The sequence below is a fragment of the Triticum urartu genome, chromosome 5 (genome assembly GCF_003073215.2).
Source record: "Triticum urartu cultivar G1812 chromosome 5, Tu2.1, whole genome shotgun sequence".
Classification (NCBI taxonomy): domain Eukaryota; kingdom Viridiplantae; phylum Streptophyta; class Magnoliopsida; order Poales; family Poaceae; genus Triticum; species Triticum urartu.
Genome location: NC_053026.1, coordinates 341453954 through 341477678, shown reverse-complemented (window position 1 = coordinate 341477678; position 23725 = coordinate 341453954).

Genomic DNA, 23725 nt, shown 5'->3' with positions numbered 1-23725 from the left:
TGGCGCCACCGTTTGGCCATTGAACGCCCCCACGCGCTGCGTAAGCTTGTGCTGTAAGCCGTCTGCGGCAGCGGGGTGACAAGACGTGCGAGAGGAGGACAAAAGGCCACGTACACATACGGTTAATAAAAAACGTTTGCAATTTAATTACCTACTATACCCCCGTCATGGTTTATAAGTATGATTTAACTAATAAAATACAAATGCATGTCACCAAAGATTATGCAGTTGGATTCGTATTTGAACATAGTTTTCAATTATATAATTTTTATAATATCCATTAACATTTTGTTGGTTAAATTTGAGGGCAAAGTATGGCACAGAATATAAAGGGGACTATAGACTAGACGGAGATGGTAGCACACGTCCGCTCTCTATGCAGTGACGCAACTGTCGGCCGGCTTGTTGGCGACCATTTCCTGCGTGTTCAACTGCTCTATGCGTGTGGTTGCTTGCGGTTCAGGCGGCCGCGGTGCGCTCTGCTCGCGTCCCTCCGCGCGCGCTCTGATCTCGCATCCCTCCGGGTGCTCTTCCCTCGTCCCTCCATGCGCGCTACTAGTGTTTGAGGCCGGCACACGATCACGCACGTTCGTGTGCATGCGGTTGCGCCGGGCGCAGCGCGGCGATGTAGTTACTCGCTGCAAAAACTGCCATGCGGACGCGCCGAGAATCCACGCCGCCCGGCCCCTTTTATTCCTACGGCCATTTACCTTCATCTCTTGTCTCACACGACACAATAAGCACACCCACGAGGACACAATAAGCACACCCATGGAGAGCGCTGGGATGATGAAGATGACCACTGGTGATGGTTTCCCCCTCCGGCAGTGTGCCAGAACAGGTCCCGATTGGTTTTTGGTGGCTACAGAGGCTTGCACCGGCGGAACTCCCGATCTAGGTTTATTTCTGGGGTTTCTATATGTCGGATTTCGGGCTCCGCAAAACCCTTAAGATTCGAACACAGGGGCATGACGAAGATCTCTCCCACTACACGTCTACCTAGCGCCTCGCTCTTCTCCTAGTGGTGGGAATGGAATGCAAGCAAGCAACAAGTAGAGCACACAATAGTTTACCTAGGTTCAGGCCACCTTGCGGTGTAAAACCCTACGTCCTGCTTTAGTGGATTGGCCTCGCGAGGGCTCAAGTATGAACAAATACAGTGGTTTCCTGAGCTCAGGAGGCGAGCTCAAGAGGGGTGAGGAAGCGGATGTTCTTGCTCCTTTGCTATGCTAAGTCCCAATGGGTTGGTCCCTCTGCTATGCTAGGAACCCTAGCTACTTATATAGACGGCCAGGGTCCTCTTCCCCTGAAATGTTTAGGCGGGAAGGGAATCCCACAACGGCCATTTGAGCGGTAACACAAGGACGCTCGTATCCTGACAAAAGGTGGTCTTCGCCTGCAAAGAGGGCAGGCGGTGACGCGGTGGTGGGCTCGGCGATGACATCCTTCCTGCCGTCCTTGCGGTCTTTGGTCTTGTTGCACCAAAGGGGAAACCTTTGCCTGCGCGGTCTCCTTTGCACCGATATGGAAACTGCGCCCGCTGGCGTGCACTGGCGCCCGCTGGCATGGTTCGTCATGGCTTGCGTCACTGCCTCCTCCTGAGGCAGCCCTTGCCTTGAGATCTTTGCCCTCTTGAAGTAGCCTAGCTGAGGCCACTCTTGGGAGAGGTCTTGGTTGCCCCTCTGGAGCAGCCTAGGTGAGGCCGCTCCCTGAGGAGGTCTTGGTCGTTCTCCTCGCTATGGCTGGCCCCCTCGCGAGGGTCTTGAGCAGCTGGTCGATCAGCTGGGTCCTACCGGGCCGTACCAGGAACACGACGTGGGCCGCAGACAGGCAAGTCAGGGTACCCTAGTTCCCAGTATGCCGACAGTAGCCCCCGGGCCCAAGGCGCGCGCGGAGTTGGCTTCTGGGTGAAGCCTGGCCGAGGATGAAGCGCCACGGGCCCCAAAGTCTGCGGGCCAGGCTGGCGCGTGACAGTTGGATGGGACATGACGAATCCACTCCCCACGCAGCCTTGGTATCCGTGTGACTTGACAACTCCTTGGCGCGGGCGACAGAACCGGCGTGCCCGCGCGCGAGTGGCTGGCGATTTGCCTTCTCAGTCTATAAATGGGGGACAAAACGCCACCCCCGCTCATTTGGCTATTCCAGGCCAAAACCCCAGTTCCTATTCCTCCGGCGAGGGTTTTTCGATGGCGCCGATTCGCAGGTTCTCCGCCACGGAGAAGGGGAAGGACCCGGTGGTGGAGCCCGAGCAGCTCCCGCCGAAGAAGAGGCGCTGCGATTCGCCGAGGGCGCCTCGGAGGCCGGCGGATGCTCGCACGTGGTGCATGCGGGCGCCTCTAGGGCTTCCGCCTCATACGGCCACTCGGCGACGGTCGTGCGCGGCGCGGGCGACGACAACGGGGGCGGCACAGGTGACCGCCCGGCGAGGCGAGTGACGCCACACCTCTCGCCGCTGCCCCATGCTAAGGACGACGTCCGTGAGTTCATCGTGTGGGCGGGAGCTCCCCCGCACACTTGGATCCTCCTCCCTCGTTTCTGAGGGAGGTGCTTCCGGCCCGCGGACGAGTGACGATGCAGCTTCGGCATGATGGATGCCATCTCCCCCATTCGTACGCCGACGTGGAGGTGATTTCCTCCGGCCAGGTCTACATGACCTGGGGTTGGGGCGTGATGCGCCGCGCATGCGCCCCTGCCGGGAGGCACGTTCTTCACTTCAGGCTGGATGGGCTGGCTTCGCTGACCTTCAAAGTCTTCGGGGAGGATGGCCGGCGACGAGCGTGCAGCGAAGAGGACGGGCTTGTCGACGACCATTTCCGGTGTTGCCTGGGCGCCGAGGCCTGGGGCGAAGTGTTCGCCGTTGGCTCCGCCCCCGACTCCCCTAGTAGCAGCTCCGCTTCTCCCTCGACGGCCTCGAGATCTGACGAGAGCTACGAGCCGCCAAGCCGCCGCCCGAGCCGCCGGAGGGATGCGGCGTCCTCCGACCGTCGTCGCTGCTGAAGGAGCTCGGGCGTCATTCCTCCGGAGGCGGTTTTCTTTTGCTTGGTCCCTACGAGGCAACCATGAATGGCCCCCCGAGGGTGTGTAAATGTTTGCAACTTTCTTTTGCTGTCGAACAAGCGTCGTAAACCCGGGTTCCTCGTGAGATCCTTTGTTAGAGCAAGACCTTCCTTCTCTTCCGTCCCTGCAGTAGCTTAGTTCCCCACGCCTGCGAGACCCAGTCCCTAGGCAAGCTTCAGCCGTCGCTGCCTCGGCTGCATGGGTGCGGGAGACCGAGGAAGCCCAGGCAGCGTCCTCCGAGAAGCGTCGTCAGGAGGCGGAAGACAAACTTAAGACCCTCCGTGAGGAGAGCGCGAAGCATGCTCTGGAGCTTGAGAGGTTGGAGAAGGAGCTCCAGTGCGAGAAGGCCGAGACATCGCGGTTGCAGGAGGAGCAGCTCGCCGACCGTGCAAGCCTGGAGAAGCTGAAGACAGAGGCCGAGGAAGCCAAGGCGTCCCAAGCCAAGCGCGAGGGCGAGCTGAAGGCCAGGGAGGACGCCCTCGCAGCCTCGGAGAAGACGGCGACGGTGAGCCGTGAGGCCCTTGCCGCCTTCGAGCTCGAGGCCCGCAGGCTACTGCAGATCGCCTACAGGGAGGGGTTCGAACAGCCGCTGGCCACCCTGGAGGATGGCGCCACCGGGCTCCTAGCTGCGCTCGTGAAGGCCTTGGGCGACGTGGCATCTGCAATCGATCAGTTAGCTGATACCAAGGGCCGATCACTTCTTACCTCTGCCTTGGCGCAGGTGTGCGACCATCTCTTCCTTCGTGACCCCAGCTTCGACCTGGCCACGCTATCCTAGCCGCTGGCCGCGAGCCTGGGGGGCGCGACTGCTGAGTGTGTGGCGGAGAAGGTCAAAGAGCTGGTGGAGGCGTTCCTTCTGGCTGCTGCTGATGCGTCTGAAGAGGCGGAAGCTGATGCCGGCGCGTCCGACGATGCCTGACCTGTTCCTGCTGAGGAGAATGCGAGTGCCTCGGGGAGGCGTGAGACTTGTTTGAGTTTGATGAACTTGAGCTTATTGTAATAGCTAGGCTTTGAATTTTGTGATTTCCATGCTTGCTTCCATTCATGTTTGCTTAAGTGCTCTGCGTCGGCAAGGCCCAGCCCCGCGCATACCTCGATTGCCATTGAGACCTCCGGGTCACCAGGGCAGGCTCAAGGAATGAGGGGCTATGTGACTAGTGAGGCCCCTGGGTCGCGATGCCCAGGGGTCCCCCTTAACGCTCAAGCGACCCGTTTGCGTTCTGCGTCGGCAGGGCCCAGCCCCGCGCATACCTCGACCGCCGTTGAGCACCGGGCCCAAGGAGTGAGGGGCTACGTGACTAGTGAGGCCCCTGGGTCGCGATGCCCAGGGGTCCCCCTTGACGTACGAACGACTCTCATGAGGGAGAACGAGCACCATACCTTGCTCACGAGCCTTCGCCTAGGATGGGGGCGCGAGAAAGCCAGCTGTCTGGGCACCTGGTAGGGTGGCGTCTGCCAGGCATGACCTGAGCATAGCCCCCGTGCCTAGCCCCCCTCGCGATACCCTTCCAAGGAGAAGCTGTGAGCGTCATGAGCTGAAAAGCTCCCTGAGGTTGGTGCGACCGCTAGGGGCCGTCCTCAGTTGTTTATAACTAGCGCGGCGCATAGAGCTACCACACTTGCGCGGAGTGTTGGGATAACCGCTCCTCGGTCGTATCGGCCAGCGCGAAGCTTGGTGCTTCCACTGGTTCGTGGGCACAACCGCTCCTCGGTCTTGCCAGCGCGGAGCTAAGCACTTCCACTGGATCATGGGAGGGGAGCTTCCCACCGGGAGAGACTCCCGGGCGTGTACAGCCCGTCCGGACACGTGGCTTGCACGGCGGGACAGCCAGGGTGTATATGGGCCCTCCTCAGGACGAGCTGAACGACTCTGAGGAAGTTCTCGCGAGCTTACGCATCACTCACGAGACCCTACCCTGACGCGGGTTGCGCCTGAGGCGGGTTGCGCCTAAGTCTTCTTCTGCAAAATGTGAAAAGAGATGAGTTTCCTAGACCTGTGCCGAATGCATCTCCAGAGGGCATTGCATGAGAAGGCCGCGGCACCAACGACCCCAGGAGGTGACGTTAGCGGGACCGGCCCATAAGACAGAGCTCAGCCGCTGGATTTATCGACGCTGCAGGGACGGACCCGAGCACAGACGCCGTGCCCAGTCTTCTCATGCTATAGTCCAAAAGATAAAAAACCGGCGCGTGGTTCCCGCAGGAGCGAGGCACCTGCCACGGGCCCCTACTTACCCACCAATGATTAGCCCATGCGAGAACAAGGCACCAAGGACCATGGGAGGTGACGTCACGGGAATGGCTCGCGAGACAGAGCTCAGCCCTTGGGTTTAGCGATGCTACAGGGACGGACCCGAGCACAGACGCCGTGCCAGTCCTTAATCATGGGGCGGTCGCGGGTGGGCTCACAAGGGCTCATGACCTTAGTGGTGGTGAGGGTGCCAACCATATAGATAATGCGAAAGGAAGCAACCAGTTCTGATTCATGCGCAAAAAGAGACAGCTGTGGGGGTAAGCCCCCAACAGCTCGAGGATGATGCAGCCCGAGGGGCGCCCTCGACAGAATACCTGAGACATCACCTGGTACTTGCCGCTGAAGAGGAGTTGGGGTAGCTGGAGACGCGAGCCATGTAGGTTGCTCCTGAGGAGAGCCGAGCTCCCAAGGCCCAGGGGCTCCGAAGGCCCTCAGCGGTCGCGGGGGTCCTGGTCCTGCTCCGTCAGGACCGCCTGCCGCTGAGCCTCCTGAGCCCCCACGGCCTGTTGTACAAAGTGCTGGTATGTGGTGGCTGCGTTGCGGAGGCCAGAGGGGAAGGCCCTCCTCCAGCCGACCGCCATCGGCTGGAAGAGGCCCTGGGTGGCAGCCCTGTTGAGGCTCGGGATGTCGATGCAGACGCGAAACTGGTTGCTTGGGTCTTGAGTAGGTGGGTAAGGTTCCTTGGTAGCTTGGTCGATGGGGTCCTGAGCCCCTAGCATTATGAGGCTCACGCTGGGCTCATGACGACGCACGGCGGGGCGCGCCCGCGAGTGGTGCCCGGGCACCTCCCTCATGACCAGGTCCGGGGTCCCCCTGAGGGGAGCCCCCGAGCCCGTCCTGAGAGGGGCACCGGGTCGCCTCCCTATGCGAGGGCGGAAGGCGCCTCGTCAGCAGGCGTGGAGCTTGAGGTGGTGCCGTCAAGAGCCCCCAAGGCCTGAGAGTCAGGCAGTTGCTTCTTCTTCTTGGGGGCGGTCATCAGGGCGAAGACGGCTCCGTCTCCGTCGGAGCTCTCGATCGCCGCAGTCTGGTAGGCACGCTCCAGAGAACGTACTGCTTCCTTCTCGTCGCAGGCGATCGTGATGACTCCGCCGCTTCCAGGCATCTTGAGGACGTTGTAGCCGTGATGGGTCGCCGCCATAAACTTGGAGAGGGCCGGATACCCTAGGATTGCATTATACGGGAGGTTGATGTTGGCGACGTCGAAGTCAATGAGCTCGGTGTGGTAGTTGTCGCGGTCGCCGAAGGTGACGGGGAGGCGGACCTGCCCCATCGGGAGGGTGGAGCCATCCGTGACTCCGTAAAATGGCTTGGTCGGATGCAGCTGATCGTAGGGTACTTGGAGAGTCTCGAAGATCTGAACGGAGAGGACGTTGAGCCCTGCCCCACCGTCGATGAGGGTCTTGGTCACGCGGACGTTACTGATGGTCGGGGTGCAGAGCATCAGGAGAGTGCCCGGCGCGGCGGTGCACCTGAGCTGATCCTTGGGGTCGAAGGCGATGATCTGCTTGGCCCACCTGAGGTTGCGCGCGGCGTCAGGCCTGGGGAGCGCCGCGTTCACCTCACGAGCGAACTGCTTGAAGATGCGGTGAGAAGTCGGAGCGTGGGCTCCTCCCAGGATGCACGCGACCCCGCGTGGCTCCTGGAAGCCCCCCGCTTCATCTCCCTGGCGGTCGTCGTCGTTCCTTCTTGGCGGTGGTGGCAGCGGAGGCAGGCCCGCATTGCCCTGAGGGCGACCCTCGCGAGGCTGGTCGTGCTAGGGGGCGTCACGAGGCTGCTCCTGCCAGCGGTCTTCACGAGGCTGATCACGCCATCCTTGGCGCGAGTTCCTGCCGTACCAGCGTCCTCCGCCACGGCCTCCTGCGCGGCCGTAGCCACGGTTGTCGCGCTCAGGGCGTTTCCCGACGCGCCCGCCACGCATAGCCCCGAGCTCTTGGCAGTCATTGGTGTTATGGCTATGGACATCATGGAAGACGCAGTACGGACGGTTGTCTCCTGGAGGGTCGTTGTAGCTACAGCCATGCTTCACTTCTGGCTCCACGGCCAGCACGGCTGGTCCCTTGCGCTTTACTTCCTTGACCTTGGTCTTCTTGTCGTCGGCCTCCGCCTCAGGCAGTTCCAGGAGGGAGAGGCGGCCTTCCTATGCCCTGGCGCACTTCGCCGCGAGATTGAACATCTCGAGGGCCATGCACAGGTCCTCGCGGATGGCAAGATCCTCCTTCATCCTGACATCGCGGACACCATCGAAGAACGCCGAGATGATGGCCTCGTCGGAGACCCTGGGGATCTTGAGGCGCACGGTGTTGAAGCGTTGGATGTACTTCTGCAGGGTCTCCCCGGGCTGCTGCTTCACGCGGCGCAGGTCTGCGGCAGCTGGAGCTCGGTCGCGGGTACCTTGGAAGTTGGCGATGAAGCGCTCACGAAGCTCCTCCCAAGAAGAGATGGATCATGGAGGAAGGTTCAAGAGCCAGGAGCGTGCATCGTCCTTGAGGGCCATGGGGAACCAGTTCGCCATGACCTGCTCGGTGCCGTTCGCCGCCTCGATGTTGAGCTCATAGAGCTAGAGGAACTCCGCTGGGTCGGCGGTGCCATCGTAACGTGGAGGCAGGTCCGGCTTGAACTTGCCGGGCCAGACGAGGCGCCGTAGCTCAGGAGCTAGGGCGCGGCATCCAGCCACGCTCATGATTGCTGGTGCCCCCTGCGCCTGCGGTGCTGGATCCTGGGGTGCGGGCGCCACCACCTCCTGTGGGGCACGGTTCTGGTGTTGCTGAGTGGGGAGCGCACGCGCTTCTGCCTGGGGGCGCGAGACCACCTGACAGCTCTCCTCGTCGCGCACGGGGGCCCTGCGGGGCTGTTCGCGTCGTGGAGCCTCACGCCTGCGCCCCTGGCCGGAACCACGCAGTGGAGGTGGGGGCGTAGCGCCGTGGTCCTCGTTCCCCACCATGGGCGACGGAGGGCGAGAGGAATGGGTCGGTGCGGGCGCCTCCCCGGCAGCGTTAACGAGCTCGGTGATGCGGTGGAGCCACTCGTCGTAGAGGTCGTCCGCCGAACGGTAGCGTAGGAGCTCCCGCGCCATCAGTAGCGCAGGCTGCTGGTAGACCGGCCCGCGGCGGACCAGCAAGGACGGCGCCGCGGCCGGCGAAGGTGATGGGGTCGCCGTGCAGCCTTCGCGCCGCACGATAGCGGCAACGACGGGTCCTGCTGCTCGTGAACGGCTGGGTCCATGGCCGCCTTGGCGACCGGCGAGTTGGGGCGGAGTGGTGCGCCGTTACCCGCGGGAGCCGTCTGAGCAACGTTGGCGGCGCGACGGGCGACGCGTGCTCGGCGAGTGTCCACCATGGCGGTGAAGCGAGTCAACGGAGAAGAGTGGAGCGAGGTCGTCGGAGAAGCGAGATTTCGACACGCCCCCTACCTGGCGCGCCAAATGTTGGATTTCGGGCTCTGCAAAACCCTTAAGATCCGAACATAGGGGCGTGACGATGATCTCTCCCACTACACATCTACCTAGCGCCTCGCTCTTGTCCTGGTGGTGGGAATGGAATGCAAGCAAGCAACAAGTAGAGCACACAAGAGTTTACCCAGGTTCAGGCCACCTTGCGGTGTAAAACCCTACGTCCTGCTTTAGTGGATTGGCCTCGCGAGGGCTCGAGTATGAACAAATACAGTGGTTTCCTGAGCTCAGGAGGCGAGCTCAAGAGGGGTGAGGAAGCGGATGTTCTTGCTCCTTTGCTATGCTAAGTCCCAATGGGTTGGTCCCTCTGCTATGCTAGGAACCCTAGCTACTTATATAGACGGCCAGGGTCCTCTTCCCCTGAAATGTTTAGGCGGGAAGGGAATCCCACAATGGCCATTTGAGCAGGAACACAAGGACGCTCATATCCCGACAAAAGGTGGTCTTCGCCTGCAAAGAGGGCAGGCGGTGACGCGGTGGTGGGCTCGGCGATGACATCCTTCCTGCCGTCCTTGCGGTCTTCGGTCTTGTTGCACCAAAGGGGAAACCTTTGCCTGGCCCCTCGGGAACCTGTGCCTGCGCGGTCTCCTTTGCACCGATATGGAAACTGCGCCCACTGGCGCGCGTTGGTGCCCGCTGGCATGGTTCGTCATGGCTTGCGTCACTGCCTCCTCCTGAGGCAGCCCTTGCCTTGAGATCTCTGCCCTCCCGAAGCAGCCTAGCTGAGGCCACTCTTGGGAGAGGTCTTGGTTGCCCCTCTGGAGCAGCCTAGGTGAGGCCGCTCTCTGAGGAGGTTTTGGTCATTCTCCTCGCTAGGGCTGGCCCCCTCGCGAGGGTCTTGAGCAGCTGGTCGATCAGCTGGGCCCTACCGGGCCATACCAGGAACGCGACGTGGGCCGCAGACAGGCAAGTCTGGGTACCCTGGTTCCTAGTATGCCGACACTATATTTATAGGAATTTTCGGCATCGAGAACAAGTTAGGGGGGTCCACGAGGCAACGACAAGGACGAAGGGCGCACACTAGGGGGGTGGGCGCGCCCTCCACCCTTGTGGAGGCCTTGTGGCTCTTCTGGCCCAACTCTTTTGCTTCGAGGGCTTCTTCTGGTCCAAAAGAATCACCGTAAATTTTCAGCTCATTTGGACTCCGTTTGATATTCCTTTTCTACGAAACTCAAAAACAAGGAAAAAATAGAAACTGGCACTGGGCTCTAGGTTAATAGGTTAGTCCCAAAAATCATATAAAATAGCATATAGATGCATATAAAACATCCAAGATAGATGATACAATAGCATGGAACAATCAAAAATTATAGATACGTTGGAGACGTATCAGAAAGTCAATTCAATGGTTGGACGAACGACATGTTTAATGGAACCTTATGTTGTTTCTATTATATATATATGTAATAAAATAAGATATAAATATAAATATAAGTATATATACAGAATTATAGAAGGGAAAACATAGGTTCAGTTCTGCATTCTTATAGAAAAATAGAACCGAGCCCTGCGTTGTCTTGAAAAAACAAACATACCTTGGGCTGCTAATGTTATAGACAAGCTAGGCTGGGAGGTCCAGAGGCCGCTTGGTACCTACTGGACCCTAAAAAAGTTGAAACCTGCTAGAACAAATGTGTCTGCATATCGTGGGCTATGCGTGTTAAACAACAAAAACTAGGCCATTGACCTGGTGGGCCCGGACTGTCAGCCTCTCGACGAACAGTCGTCTCCCAATTCCTCTTGTTTTGTTGACCATGTTGGGAACGATAGAAGGCGGCGCCATAGTGAGAGCACCAAGGAGGAGGATGATGTTGAGACCTTGGACCGGAACGAACCAGAGCTGGGGAAGACGCAGGCGGAGCGGAGTACGAGGGTTGACTTGTTCGGGTGCAGGTTGGGCCGGTGGAGCTGCCGCCGCCAGAGAATGTGTGGAGTAGATGGATGGCCTGGCCAGCGCCATAGGCTAGGATGGGTCACCAAGGAGTGCGCGGCAGCGCCGCCAGCCGCTGTAGGAAGGGGACAAAAGATTGAACAAAATAAAGAAATACAAATGGATAGGTGGTTGGTACCAGATGTCTGTGTACGAGACATGCTAGGTCCACCTGAGAAGGGGAATATGTTGGGAGGAAGGAGATTCAAAGCACGGCAGCCTAGTGAACTATTTACATACATAAGCATATAGCCACTAAAAAAGCAAACATGTTAATGGGTTCTTAGACGAAATATTTCGGACAAAACAGATGATTATGACACAGGCTAATGCATGAAACACTTAGATGATAAAGGTGTTTAAATAGATAAAGTACATCATCTAGACCTTCCTGGCACGCTTGATCCGTGTACTCATCGGTTACAGGAAGCAGACACGCCCTCATGTCCAAGATCCGCTTATACATGTCGTAGCATGCGTATGCGTCCTTGGCTGCATAGGTTATGTAGGCTAGATTCAAAGGTACCTCCCATGTGTTCAGGTTCTTGGTATCAACATCTTCTTTCATGTTGGTGTAGCAGGGGTCGATGATGATCGCGACAAGGTCAACCACGGAGTCCTTCTCCTGCTCGTTGCCGATGATCTTGTATATCTTCTGGATGTCGACAAGCTTGTTGCACCAGATGGCCGAATCATAAAGCACAGTCGCGTTCTTCCTGCTCTCCACCATAGTGAAGGTGCACTCGGCGGTGTCGATGAAATGGGCGAATGCTCCAGAACCTCTGATGGCCCTACAACAGCGGTAGACGAGAACCTCGCCCCGCACGCATACCTGGGCGACGGCGATCTACTGGTCCTTGTCAAGAGAAGAATGGATGGGCACAAGGCCTAGTCCCGCGACCTTCCGCTTTCTCCTCCTGTAGGTACTTATTGAACTTGGCGAGGCAGAGCTTCACCGTGTCCGAATCGTTGTTAAACATCACATTCAACTTGGTGCTATCATGGGTCTGAATGGTGAACTCAAAGGTGAACTCCTTGCTGAAGTCCATATCTGGCAGGCTCACCCATTGGATCGCTGTTGGAGTCTCTTCAAGCGAATGAGTGGGTAGGCGGCGACATCAGTTCATTTTTTAGCTTTTGGGGAACTGCATTCAACAGTAAACTAAGTGTGTGCAGGCCATAACAGTTACTACCCCTCCCTCGCCCGCAGCACGCCCGGAAGAACATGCACCCTTGGCGCATTCAAACGCCTCCATTAAGAAACCTATTACAGCCAGACGTCTGTTCACGAGTGGGTCTGTATTGGTACTGTAATAACAAGTGTTAGTGGTCACTTTACTTAAATTTAATTAGCTTTAATTAAAATTTATTCTTAAAATAAGCAAAGCATTGGCTCGTTCTATCAGTGCCACATGATCAACATGCACAACAATTAGAATTATTATTCTCAGGATGCACACGATCAACACATTTGCCACACTTTCACATAGACAATACTACCAGGTTTGAACATCTTGTTATGGTTGCTATCCTCTGCATCATCATGCCGTGTTTCCCAGCTTGCAAGATTCAGAACCAACAAATAAGATTCAAATAATAAGTACAACAAAGATACCTACACATCTCATTGATTGCCAACTTGCAAGATTCAGAACCAACCCATTAGAGCCATTGGATAAAGTGAATCTCGGGATTAAATCCATCTTGGCTAGCTGTGTCATACAACCCAAGAACTTGGCGAATACTCTTGACCATCAGAACATCTGTACTTGAGTATTCCTGTTTGCACAGATAAGAAAGAGCATGATTACTATAATAGTGGCACTAGTTGAAGCAAACTTTATTTCCAAAACGAGAAAAGATTGCGATAGAATATCTTTATTTAAAAAGAACAACGTTAGCACAGTATGACAAAGCACAATCATGTTGGTAAAGGACAATACTGGCCTTTGTGAGATGACTTTGGGAGATCAAGTTATTCTTCATGTCCCCATATCTTGCCATGAAGGAGATTCATTGACATCCATTAACACCTCAGTGTGATAGTAGAAGGAGGCGCGTCGACTCATTTCAATCACTTTTTTTGTGCAGTTCAACTAAAATTATGGTGCCCGCCAGTTAGAGAGGGGGCCCACGCCACCTCAACGGTAGGCGTGATGGACTGAACTAGTTCAGTGCAGCTATGTGATTGTGATACGTCTCCGTCGTATCTACTTTTCCAAAAACTTTTGCCCTTGTTTTCGACTCTAACTTGTATATGATTTGAATGGAACTAACTCAGACTGACGCTGTTTTCAGCAGAATTGCCATGGTGTTATTTTTGTGCATAAATAGAAGTTCTCGGAATGACCTAAAAATCAACGGAGATTATTTTTGGAATATATAAAAAATACTGGCGGAAGAATCCACATTAGGGGGCCCACACCCTGTCCACGAGGGTGGGGGGCGTGCCTACCCCCTGGGCGCGCCCCCTGCCTCATGGGCCCCCTGGTGCTCCATCGATGTCCATCTTGACTCCATATATTCACTTTCGGGGAGAAAAAAAATAAGAGAGAAGGATTCATCGCGTTTTACGATATGGAGCCATCACCAAGCCCTAAACTCTCTCGGGAGGGCTGATCTGGAGTCCGTTCGGGGCTCCGGAGAGGGGAATCCGTCGCCATCGTCATAATTAACCTTCCTCCATCACCAATTTCATGATGCTCACCGCCGTGCGTGAGTAATTCCATCGTAGGCTTGCTGGACGGTGATGGGTTGGATGAGATTTATCATGTAATCGAGTTAGTTTTGTTAGGGTTTGATCCCTAGTATCCATTATGTTCTGAGATTGATGTTGCTATGACTTTGCTATGCTCAATGCTTGTCACTAGGGCCCGAGTGCCATGATTTTAGATCTGAACCTATTATGTTTTCATGAATATATGTGAGTTCTTGATCCTATCTTGAAAGTCTATAGTCACCTATTATGTGTTATGATCCGTTAACCCCGAAGTGACAATAATCGGGATACTTACCGGTGATGACCGTAGTTTGAGGAGTTCATGTATTCACTATGTGTTAATGCTTTGGTCCGGTACTCTATTAAAAGGAGCCCTTAATATCCCTTAATTTCCAATAGGACCCCGCTGCCACGGGAGGGTAGGACAAAAGATGTCATGCAAGTTTTTTTCCATAAGCACGTATGACTATATTCGAAATACATGCCTACATTACATTGATGAACTGGAGCTAGTTTTGTATCACCCTATGTTCTAACTGTTGCATGATTGATCGCATCCGACATAATTATCCATCACTGATCCATTGCCTACGATCTTTTCATATATTGTTCTTCGCTTATTTACTTTTCCGTTGCTACTGTTACAATCACTATAAAACCAAAAATATCACTTTTGCTACCGTTACCACTACTATCATATTACTTTGCTACTAAATACCTTGCTGCAGATATTAAGTTTCTAGGTGTGGTTGAATTGACAACTTAGCTGCTAATACTTGAGAATATTCTTTGTCTCCCCCTGTGTCGAATCAATAAATTTGGGATGAATACTCTACTCTCGAAAACTATTGCGATCCCCTATACTTGTGGGTTATCAGATTGATGCAATGCACATGGACTTGATTCATCCGGATAGGTCTTCTGCAAGTTATCTACATTGGAAATGAAATGGTAGCTAAGATAGTAGCTCTATTTTAAATGTATAATTACTTCATTTTATCAGTGATAGTAGCAGTGCCAAAATAGTAGCACAAGATCACCAGCTGGATGCAGAGTCAAAATCAACCAAAAAGGAACATACCGTTCATGGGAACCATAACGGAGAGAGGGCCCCGTACACTACCATGACTCAATGTGGTCAACCTGCAGATCCACTCGATGATTCAATTTATGCAAATTTTTCTGCAGTTCACCTGAAATGAAGCAGAGATTGGATCATTCAGCTAGCAAGAAGTAGTTGCTCTCATGAGCTGGCAGGTTCTTCTTTAGTAGTTGCACTAAAATTGAGCAGCATTAAGGTTGACTGTTCTTCTAATGCATGGTGCAACTATAATTTGCTTATCCTTTTGTGTAGTTCCACTAAAATAAAGTGCCATTGTGGTGACAGTGACGATTCATCTTGCAAAGGCTAATAAAATGTTGCATGAGATTACCAGCAGAGTTTGACGGAGATTTTGGAAACTCTAATCACCATTTTGTGCAGTTCCACCAAAATTGAGAGGCATTGCCCATGTAATATTTTAGTCGAACTACACAAGCAACTCATTCCAAAAAAAGTGTTTTGTGTAGTTCACCAAAATTTCACAATAGCAACGAGGTGACATGGATATCCCTATCCGCACAAAAAGATAGAAAGAAAATAGTTAGTGGTCAATAACAAGATGCGAAACATACACGAAATGAAAAGAAGCATCTTGATTATGTTCATGGCAATCATGCAAGGATAGTAGAAATTTTAAAACGGCAGCATTGCTTCATGTTACTGAAAGGACATTCATCAAATATGGGATTACTTTAATGGTGGCATTGCTTGTTTACCAGATACAATATATCAACAACAGCTAAAGAGTTGGTTTAAGGGCATGGGACAGTGGGGACACCAGGGCACTCAGCAGCTAAAGAAGCAACTTACTTATCATACTGGAAAAAATAGCAGGAGTACCATTTGTAACACGGTTTAATTGCATCATATTATTGGATGCGTTAGATTAACAATAACATTGGTTAGACATGTCCTTACGGTAACAGTGTGATTGCTTCATTTTACATGCACCCTTACATTAAGAACAACAAAACGTTGGTATAAGGACATGTGTCAGTGGACGCATTAGCACAATGTACCTACAAGGAGGCATAAAGTGGTGATGCCGAGTTTGTTCATACTATGTGAGGGCAGCAAATCTAATCCTGGAGACCTTTTACTATGTGAGGTAAGCAAATCTAATCCTGGACATACTCTGTTGACTTGTCCACCAACCGCCACTTTCTATCCTTTTTTCAACCAATAATAGATACGTTATTTATCCAGTTTGTACTGCCTTTTCCCTTTATTTCCCTTCTCAACCAAGAGACCGGTTGGGTATCCAGTCTCTACTACTTTCGCCCTGCTATTTCCTCTTTGAATCAAGTCCTAGATTCATGCTACAACTTCCCCCCTTAGCTGTTTGAACCAATTCCTAGATTCGACTGCATGAGGTAGCTTTAACTCTAATAATACTAAAAATTTAGGTGGCTTTGGAAGAGCTGATGGAAGTAGAAAAAAAATCCACATGCAGCCTCATGGGGTGCTGGGGCAGTATAGCAAGGCCGCTTTCAAAGGAACATATACCTGAGGGTCGTCAGGATGTGGCTACGAGGTCGATGGGAGGTCGGATCTACCCATGATACGGCAGGGAGGAAGAAGGGGTCCGAGGACCTCCCAAGTCGGCGCTGTGTCGAAGAGAACGTCACGGGTAGAGGATCGGGACCCGCCGGCAGCTGTGAGTTTCCCCCTTGCAGCCAATGACCGCATAAAGGATGTACCTAGTCCCCTACACACCCAGGACAGATCTGTGACTGATATGTCTCCGATGTATCTATAATTTTTTAATGTTCCATGCTATTATTTTTATGCAAGAGGCAAAGAAATCTATGAAGATATGCAAGAGGCAAACATATTCTATTTCTCTGTCCCAAAGATATGCAAGAGGCAAAGAAATCTATGAACGAAAAATGTATTAAAGCTAAAGATGTTAAGAATTTACCACCTATTGAAGAAATATATGGTCTTGATAACCCGTCACAGGTAGTAAAGGTAACTTCTCTCTATAGATTTGATAAATGTGAAATTCCATTTACTAAGTTTGCTAGCCAATGCTTGGATGAGTTTGATGACTTTATGGTTAAACAAGAAAACTTCAATGCTTATGTTGGTAGACAATTGAAATACAATGCTGATATGCTTGAACACTTGAGTGATTATATGTCTAGAGTTAAAGGTGAACTTAAACTCATTAGTAAACATGCTTCTATGGTTACCACTCAAGTAGAACAAGTACTTAAAGCTCGGAATGATTTGCTCAATGAATTAAATAATAAGAGGAATGATAATGTTGTTAGAGTTATGACTAGAGGAGGTAAAATGACTTAGGAACTTTTGTATCCTGAGGGACACCCCAAGAGAATTGAGCAAGATTCTCAGAGAACTAATGTTGATGCACCTAGTTCTTCTAAGAAGAAGAAAAAGAAAAAATGATAGGACTTTGCATGCTTCTAGTGAACCTGTTGTTGACACACCTGAGAATCCCAATGATATTTCTATTTCTGATGCTGAAACACAATCTGGTAATGAACATGAACCTAGTGATAATGTTAATGATGATGTTCATGTTGATGCTCAACCTAGCAATGATAATGATGTAGAAATTGAACCTGCTGTTGATCTTGATAACCCACAATCAAAGAATCAACGTTATGATAAGAGATACTTCATTGCTAGGAAGCACGGTAAAGAAAGAGAACCATGGGTTCAGAAACCCATGCCTTTCCCTCCTAAACCATCCAAGAAAAAGGATATGAGGATTTTGAGCGCTTTGCTGAAATGATTAGACCTATTGTTTTGCGTATGCGTTTGACTGACATGCTTAAAATGAATCCGTATGCTAACTACATGAAAGATATTGTTACTAATAAAAGAAGATACCGGAAGCTGAAATTTCGACCATGCTTGCTAATTACACTTTTAAGGGTGGAATACCAAAGAAACTTGGAGATCCAGGAGTACCAACTATACCATGCTCCATTAAAAGAAACTATGTTAAAACTGCTTTATGTGATCTTGGAGACGGTGTTAGTGTTATGCCTCTCTCTTTATATCGTAGACTTGATTTCAATAAGTTAACACCACTGAAATATCTTTGCAAATGGCTGATAAATCAACTGCTATACATGTCGGTATTTGTGAGGATGTGCCTGTTGTGGTTGCAAACGTTACTATTTTAACGGACTTTGTTATTCTTGATATTCCCGAGGACGATAGTATGTCGATTATCCTTGGTAGACCCTTTTTGAATACTGCAGGGGCTGTTATTGATTGCAACAAAGGCAATGTCACATTTCATGTTAATGGTAATGAGCATACGATACACTTTTCGAGGAAACAACCTCAAGTCCATAGTATAAATTCTATTGGAAAAATCTCAACGATTATTATTGGAGGTTTTGAATTTCCTCTTGCTACTGTCAAGAAGAAATATGATGTTCTTATTGTTGGGGATGTGCATATCCCCGTTGAGGTAACCTAGTGTTATTCGAAATTTCTCCAGTTTCATGCGATCCGGAATGAGTTTGTTAACAAGACTTGATCAACCTTGTTAGTGGATTCCTTTTGATGAGCATGAAATGGATGAAGTTAGAAAGCACAACTTTCTGTACCCTCTTTTTACTTTCTGTTATTTATATTAAATAAAGTAAAAATAGTATTTTCTGTTTGTTTTCTGAATTATCCTTGCAATAAAAAATATCCTGAAAATAAAAGTTCTCCAAATGCCCTGAAAATGAAATATGATTTTTTCTAGAATATTTAAGGATTTTAGGCACTGAGAACACTGCAGGGGGAGCAGCCACGTGCCCATGAGGGTGGAGGGCGCCCCCCTGCCTCATGGACCCCACGTGGGTCCCCTCCACTTATCCTTGCACCTACACACTTCGTCTTGCTCCAGAAAAAATCATCCACCAGCTCAAACCCGAGTTCTTGCTCATCTTACTGCCATTTTCGATCTCCTTGCTCAAAGCTCCATTCACAAAACTGCTTTGGGGGATTGTTCCTTGGCATGTGACTCCTCCGATGGTCCAATTAGTTTTTGTTCTAGTGCTTTATTTATTGCAAATTTTTGCTGCTTAGGTGACCCTGTTCTTGAGCTTGCATGTCAAATTTACGTGGTCAAAAGTAGTTTTAATGCATTATATAGCCTCTAGGCACTTGTAGGAGTAGTTGCTATCAATTTTGTTGAGTTTGGTTCACTTTTATTTTGAGTGACTAAAAATTTCAAAAAAAATTCAGAGGAAGAAATATGTTTAGGAAAATGTACCAAGGTGGTTCCTCAAGGAAGCAAGGACCCAGGCCCGCGATACGTGAGCTGGACAATGAACTACCAAGAGATGCTCAAGTGCGGCCTTGTGAATGGCCGTCGGAAAATTTCATGGTCCAGGCAGGAATTAACGAGGAATTTGAAGTGCATGTGCATAACGCTGATCTTGAGAGCTTCGAGTCAGATAAGTGCCGTCAGTACCTCTATTTAACTGATTCATTTGTGAGAAGGTTTAAATTTACATCATCACGCAATTCTCAAACTGTCCTATTTGATCTTTATGATAAATCTTATACCATGGACTTAGAGGATTTTAATACTGCTTGTAAACTCCCACAGTGGGGTAATGTTAGTGAACCTCGCAAATCAGAATATAAAGACTTTCTTGCTAGTATAACCGTGGGGGAATCTAGAAAAATAACACAAGCTACCATAGGGAGCATTCATTTTCCTGCCATACATTATTTTGCTCTCTTTATAGGTAGATGCATTAACGGTAAGGATGAGGCATGTCACATGTGCGTTCCCGATCTTAGTGTTCTCAAGAGTGCTGTATTAGGAGATAGACAATATAGATTTGGGGCCATTGTTGCACGTAAGTTGCATAATAATAGTATTAATAGAGATTTCTTCGGTGGAATTTATGCAACCCATTTAGCTGATTTTTTTGAGATACCCATACTCGGAGATGATATTGAGTTGCCTCTGATAACCCACAAGTATAGGGGATTGCAATAGTTTTCGATAAGTAAGAGTGTCGAACCCAACGAGGAGCTAAAGGTAGAACAAATATTCCCTCAAGTTCTATCGACCACCGATACAACTCTACGCACGCTTGACGTTCGCTTTACCTAGAACAAGTACGAAACTAGAAGTACTTTGTAGGTGTTTTTGGATAGGTTTGCAAGGTAATAAAGAGCATGTAAATAAAAAGTAGGGGTTTTTTAGATAAAGACACAACTAAATTAGTTTTAGTAAAGAGCTTTTTGTTACGAGAAAGTTATTTGTCCCTAGGCAATCGATAACTAGACCGGTAATCATTATTGCAATTTTATTTGAGGGAGAGGCATAAGCTAACATAATTTCTCTACTTCGATCATATGCACTTATGATTGGAACTCTAGCAAGCATCCGCAACTACTAAAGATCATTAAGGTAAAACCCAACCATAGCATTAAAGTATCAAGTCCTCTTTATCCCATACGCAAACAACCTACTTACTCGGGTCTGTGCTTCTGTCACTCACGCCACCCACCATAAGCAAATCATGAACATATTGCAAACCCTACAACGGGAATCCCTCACGCTTGCGCGACACAGAGATCACCATAGGACAACACCAATAATAAAACATGGAACTCAAACCAATCTTGATCATCAATTAACCCATAGGACAAAACGAACCTACTCAAACATCATAGGATAGCCATACATTATTGGGAAATAATATATAGCGTTGAGCACCATATTTAAGTAGAGATTACAGTGGGTAAAAGAGGGGTTACACCGCTGCATAGAGGGGGGAAGAGTTGGTGATGATGTCGGTGAAGTTGTTGGTGAAGATTGCGGTGATGATGATGGCCCCCGGTGGCACTTCGGTGCCACCAGAAGCGAGGGGGAGAGAGCCCCCATCCTTCCTCTTCTTCCTTGACCTCCTCCCTAGATGGGAGAAGGGTTTCCCCTCTAGTCCTTGGTATCCATGGCATGGGAGGGGTGAGAGCCCCTCCGAGATTAGATCTGTCCCTCTCTGTTTTTGCGTTCTCCCTGGCCGCCCTTTCACCGCTTCGTACATATATGGAGATCCGTAACTCCGGTTGGACTAAAACCTTTGCCGAGATTTTTTCCTGAAAATTAGCTTTCTTGCGGCAAAAGAATAGCATTAACCACCTTACGGGGGCCCACGAGGGTCAGGGGCGCGCCCCCTGCCTCGTGCCTCCCTCGGGCACCGCCTCGTGTTGATTTTCTTCCCATATTCTCCAAATATTCCAAAAATATTCTCCGTCCGTTTTTATCCCGTTTGGATTCTGTTTGATATGGGTTTTCTGCGAAACATAAAGCACGCAACAAACAGGAACTGGCACTGGGCACTGGATCAATATGTTAGTCCCAAAAAATAGTATAAAAAGTTGCCAAAAGTATATGAAAGTTGTATAATATTGGCATGGAACAATCAAAAATTATAGATATGAGGGAGACATATCAGCATCCCCAAGCTTAATTCTTGCTCGTCCTCGAGTAGGTAAATGATAAAAAAGATAATTTTTTATGTGGAATGCTACCTAGCATAATCTTGATCACATAATCTAATCATGGCATGAATATTAAGATACAAGTGATTCAAAGCAATAGTCTATCATTTGACATTAAGATAATAATACTTCAAGCATACTAATAAAGCAATCATGTATTTTCAAAATAACATGGCCAAAGAAAGTTATCCCTACAAAATCATATGGTCTGGCTATGCTCCATCTTCACCACACAAAATATTCAAATCATGCACAACCCCGATGACAAGCCAAGCAATTGTTTCATATTTTTGATGTTCTCAAACCTTTTCAACTTTCACGCAATACATGAGCATGAGCCATGGACATAGCACTATGGGTGGAATAGAATATGATGGTGGATGTTGTGTGGAGAAGACAAAAAGGAGAAAGTCTCACATCGACGCGGCTAATCAACGGGCTATGGAGATGCCCATCAATTGATGTCAATGCGAGGAGTAGGGATTTCCATGCAACGGATGCACTAAGAGCTATAAGGGTATGAAAGCTCAAACTAAAAACTAAGTGGGTGTGCATCCAACTTGCTTGCTCATGAAGACCTCGGGCATTTGAGGAAGCCCATCATCGGAATATACAAGCCAAGTTCTATAATGAAAATTCCCACTAGTATATGAAAGTGATAACTCAAGAGACTCTCTATATGAAGAACATGGTGCTACTTTGAAGCACAAGTGTGGTAAAAGGATAGTAACATTGCCCCTTCTCTCTTTTTCTCTCATTTTTTGTTTTCTCTTTTGTTTTCTCTTTTTTTGGTGGCCTTCTTTGGCCTATTTTATTTTGATAACCTCACATGGGACAATGTTCTAATAATGATGATCATCACACTTTTATTTACTTACAACTCAATAGTACAACTCGATGTCTAGAACAAAGTATGACTCTATATGAATGCCTCCGGCGGTGTACCGGGATGTGCAATGATCTAGCATAGCAATGACATAAAAAACGGACAAGCCATGAAAACATCATGCTAGCTATCTTACAATCATGCAAAGCAATATGACAATAAATGCTCAAGTCATGTATATGATGATGATGGAAGTTGCATGGCAATATATCTCGAAATGGCTATGGAAATGCCATGATAGGTAGGTATGGTGGCTGTTTTGAGGAAGATATAAGGAGGCTTATGTGTGATAGAGCGTATCATATCACGGGGTTTGGATGCACCGGCGAAGTTTGCACCAACTCTCGAGGTGAGAGAGGGCAATGCACGGTACCGAAGAGGCTAGCAATGATGGAAGGGTGAGAGTGCGCATAATCCATGGACTCAACATTAGTCATAAAGAACTCACATACTTATTGCAAAAGTCTATTAGCTATCGAAACAAAGTACTACACGCATGCTCCTAGGGGGATAGATTGGTAGGAAAAGACCATTGCTCGTCCCCGACCGCCACTCATAAGGAAGATAATCAATAAATAAATCATGCTCCGACTTCATCACATTACGGTTCACTATACGTGCATGCTATGGGAATCACAAACTTCAACACAAGTATTTCTACAATCCACAACTACCCACTAGCATGACTCTAATATCACCATCTTTATATCGCAAAACTATTGCAAGGAATCAAACATATCATATTCAGTTATCTACAAGTTTTATGTAGGATTTTATGACTAACCATGTAATTGACCAGTTCCTGTCATCTCTCTAAATAGATATAAGTGAAGCAAGAGAGTTTAATTATTTCTACAAAATATATGCCCACGCTCTAACAAATATAAGTGAAGCAAAAGAGCATTCTACAAATGGCGGTTTTCTATATAAAGAGAAACATGCAATCCAAACTTCAAATGATATAAGTGAAGCACATGAAGCATTCTATAAAGCCATACTCAAAAGATATAAGTTAAGTGCATAGAGCATTCTATAAATCAACCAAGGACTATCTCATACCAGCATGGTTCATAAAATAAAAATGAAAACTAAATGCAAAAGACGCTCCAAGATCTGCACATATCACATGAATGAAACGAATCCGAAAACATACCGATACTTGTTGAAGAAAGAGGGGATGCCTTCCGGGGCATCCCCAAGGTTAGACGCTTGAGTATCCTTGAATATTTACTTGGGGTGCCTTGGGAATCCACAATCTTGAGCTCTTGCCTCTCCTCCTTCTTCTCACATCGAGACCTTCTCGATCATCGAACACTCCATCCACACAAAACTTCAACAGAAAACTCAGTAAGATCCGTTAGTATAATAAAGCAAATCATCACTCTAAGTACTGTTGGAAACCAATTAATATTTTGTTTTTGCATTATAGCTACTGTAGTATAACTTTTCCATGGCCTAATCCACTTATATAATTCGATAGTTTTATCAAAACAAGCAAACTATGCATCAAAAACAGAATCTGTCTAAAACAGAACAGTCTGTAATAACCTGAACATTCACCATACATATGATACTTGAAAACTTCTACCAAAATTATGAAAAATAAAAAAATTGTATAGAAAGACAGTGCAAAAAGAATCAGAACCATTTGACATTCCAGTAAAAAATGTAAAATCGCGCACTACAGCCAAAGTTTCTGTCCTGCACCATACAAACCAACAAGCAAAGTAAACATCCTAAAGGCAAACCTTGGCACATTATTTTTATAATACAATGGAATTGTACAAGGGGATAATTATTTTTGTTGAAAAGTTTCTGTAATCAAGATTCA